This window comes from Mastomys coucha, unplaced genomic scaffold, assembly GCF_008632895.1.
Source record: "Mastomys coucha isolate ucsf_1 unplaced genomic scaffold, UCSF_Mcou_1 pScaffold9, whole genome shotgun sequence".
Lineage (NCBI taxonomy): Eukaryota > Metazoa > Chordata > Mammalia > Rodentia > Muridae > Mastomys > Mastomys coucha.
The window spans coordinates 80,598,722-80,602,604 of NW_022196915.1; the positions used below are offsets into that span (position 1 = coordinate 80,598,722).

A 3,883-nucleotide genomic window follows, 5' to 3' on the forward strand; every position below is an offset into this window, starting at 1 on the left:
TGGCCTTCCCTTTTAACTAAAACAAAAGGGGGAGATGTAGGGAGCCGGCATTTGCCATGGCAAGATGGTGCCTACTTCCGCTGTTAACTCTTAGTAAACAACTGTTTGCGCATGTGTGCGTAGAGTGAAAAGACGCCATGTCACGGCCCATTCTGGGGCGTTACGTAGGGTAATGAGCGGAGAGCCAATCATTGGCAGACACACCATGCTGTGGACAGACACGCCGCACTGTGGTGTATATAAGCAGTGCAGATTTTGGGCTTGATCTCTTTTTCCCTCTGGGAGAGGGCAGGAAACTTCGCTGCAGAAGGAACCTAGTGTGTCCGCGTGTCTTCTTCCCGGCGAGACAACTGCGCGGGCTACAAGTGATATTTTACTTATGATAAAAATCTGAATATTTTTAATTCACAGAAAGTGAGAATTTATCAAACTTTCACTTTTCTCCTTATATTTTATTGTTAATATATTTAATATTACATTTGTAGAGAATTAAAAAATAAAATATTTTGCATAAGTACTATTTTAACAATTATTTTTCTATAAATATATTTTAGAACCAGTTAATAGTTGTCAATTTGCTATTGCAAAAAGAGAAAAAGTATAATTAATAACCAATATGTGTGGATCCAATTCTAAAAATTATTTTAAAAAATAATTATCCTTATATTGTTAAATTCAGATGAAGATAACTATGTTTTCCTCTAGGTAAAATTATAATTTGGATTCTAAATTACATATTTTAATATCAAGATTAGTAATTCAATATAATTAGTATTAAATTGGTCCTAATTTACACTATTGGTATACAGAAATATAATAGCACTATCAGTTTGATTTTATTAGGTTCTTAGACCAAATATCACCACTAACCTAGGAATGGATATTAAGGAAATGTAATGGCTATTCCTGGTTGTCAGCTTGAGTATATGTGGAATGAACTACAATCCAGAATTGGAAGGCTCACCTGTGATCCTGGTCATAAGGCTAGGAGATAAAAGTTTCTGACCTGGATCTTGGCATGGAGGTCTTGAGGCATAGTGGCTATGAATTCCAGGAGACTAAGGCAAGGAGATCTCTGAGTTCATGGTCATCTGGGACAAAGCAAGTCCCAGATCCAGGCATGGTGGCACCTCTGGGTCACAAATTCTGCTAGAGACCTACATAAGGACATTGCAAGAAAGAAGATTTATTCTTCTTCACCTGCTTTGCTTGTGGGACTGAGCAGCTACTAGATACTTGGACTTCCATTCACAGATGCTGCTGACCACTGTTTGGGAATTGGACTACAGACTAATCTTGTGTAAGTGTCCTGAATGCTATGACCAACCCCATTGTCTACAGCACCTTCGCAGCTGTTGATCTTACTGCTCTTTTTCCTATTGGAGAAATTACTGGTCCAAAAATGTCTTTGGTGTGTTTGACAGACTTTAAGGCATATGTACAAAATAAGCTATCTAAGGCCTCATTGGACTTTGTTGAAGGAAAGCTGATGATAGCATTACCTACAATGACAACATGGCAGCATTTAAAAGAATCTTCCTAAGCCACAGATACCTAAGAGATATGTCAAAGGTGGACACATGGACCACAATCCAAAGGCAGGAGATCAATGCCTCCATTTGCATCTTACCTACAGCCTTACACTCTATTGCCTGGCTGGATGAAAAGAGAGCACAGCTAGCATTTACACCATCTATACCCTAGAAGACATTGTTGCTGCTGATACTGGAGGCTTCCATGGTTTCTAAGCCTATGTGCAGTCAAAGCAGATCATCAAAAACAGGTAGTTCAGAGGGTAGGTGCCTTGTGTTTCAAAGCTTTGGTCATCACTGTAGACGTGCCTGAACTTGGCAATAGGCGAGGGAACAGGAGAAACCAGCTGAATTTGAAGGCCAACATAATACTGAAGGATCTCAGATCCCCTGAAGAGAGAAAATCAACACAAATCCCCCCCCCCAGTCTTTATCAAGTACATCTTTCTGCTGCAATGATGTCCCTTTGCTTCAGAGTTTAACTAGGTTGCCCATTATCCTCAAAGGGATTTTGACAAAAGAGGAGGCAGAATTAGAGGTGAAGCACAATGACCAAGACGTCCTTGTTTCCAATCATGGCAGGAGACAGCTTTCTGAGGTTCCTGCTTCTGTTGATGCTCTGAGAGGAAGTTTTCAGCTTATGATTCACAAATGAAAATTATTTTTCTTAGTTATATTTTCTCTTATTCTGGAACATTGAAATAAGTATTGTATAGTGTCTATGTGTACTCATTGTGTGAATGATTTGCATTAAGGAACATTGTATCAATGATGGGGAAAGTGAAGAAGAAACATGAATGTACTATTTAGAATGCTGAGGTCTCACTTTTGAGAGTTAAATAATAAAAAGACAAAAAGGAGGGTTTATTGAAATCAATAGACACTTTATGTTATAAAAACATAACAGGAAACCATAGATGTGTTATTGTCAGTATTTGCAAGAAATGAGAGATTCAGAAAGTATGATGTCATATGTATTTAGAGACAATAAGAAACATGACATGAGAGAGATGGTCCCCATGAATTCAAAGCATGTACATTGTGGATGATTTTGTTTAAAGGAGTTTGGTTGTCAGGTAAGTACTAAAATTATATTATGTTGAAAATCTATAATTCTGATAGGTCTCCCTTTATGTTACATGGCCTTTTTCCTTTACAGCTTTTAATATTCTTTCTATGTTCTGTAAATTTAGTGTTTTATCATATTGCAGGAAGATTTATATTGCAGGAGGGATGGGGCCACTGATCCATCTTCAAATTCTTTTTTTTTTTTTTTTTTTTTTTTTTTTTTGGTTTTTCGAGACAGGGTTTCTCTGTGTAGTCCTGGCTGTCCTGGAACTCACTCTGTAGACCAGGCTGGCCTCGAAGTCAGAAATCTGCCTGCCTCTGCCTCCCAAGTGCTGGGATTAAAGACATGCGCCACCACGCCCGGCCAATCTTCAAATTCTTTGACCCAGTGTTGTTCCTGTCTAAAGAAAATACAGGGACAAAAATGAAGCAGAGTCTGAAGGAAAGGCCATCTAGTGACCAGCCGAACTTGGGATCCATCCCATTAGCAGGCACCAAACCCTGACACTATTACTGATGTCATGCTGTCCTTGCAGACAGCATCCTAGCATTGCTGTCCTCTGAGAGCCTCTACCAGCAGCTGACTGAAACAGATGCAGATACTTACAACCAGCCATTGAACTGAAGTCATGGACTCCTATGGAAGAGTTATAGAAAAGGTTGAAGATGCTGAAGGGGATGGCAACCCCATAGGAAGATCAACAGTGTCGACTAACCTGGACCCCTGTGAACTCTCAGAGGGTAAACTACCATCCAAAGAGTAAACATGGGATAGTCCATGGCCCTCAACACATATGTAGCAAAGGACTGGCTTGTCTGGTCTCCTTGAAAGAGGATGTGCTTAATCCTGTAGAGACTTGATTTTCCCAGGTTGGTAGGGGGTGAATTGGGTGGAGGAAGGGCTAGAGGAGGTGGGTGTGGGAACAGCCTCTCAGAGGCAAAGGGGAGAGGGGATGGATTGAAGAAATCTTGGAGTGACTGTGAAAGGAGGCAACATTTGGAATGTAAATAAAGCAAGTTAGAAAAAACTAACTGTTTAAAATATTAGTCACTTGCCAGGTTTCTTGAATTCAATATACATTCTATACTAGCATAAACATATATTTATTTGTCTTTTAATTTACAATTGGCCAAGTTATACTTTAAAAAGAATACTGGGCAGCGGTGTCACATGCCTTTAATATCAACATGCCAGAAGCAGAAGTAGGCAGATATCTGAGTTTGAGGACAGCCTGGTCACCTTTCCAGACAGTCAGAGCTACAGCTGCACAAAGAAAAAAAAA

At 39.6% G+C, this 3,883-nt stretch overlaps 1 pseudogene; it reads left to right on the forward strand.

Moving 5' to 3' along the window:
• The first annotated feature begins 1,399 nt into the window (after window positions 1–1,399).
• Window positions 1,400–2,187, forward strand: LOC116084196 (annotated as a pseudogene).
• The last annotated feature ends 1,696 nt before the right edge of the window (window positions 2,188–3,883 follow it).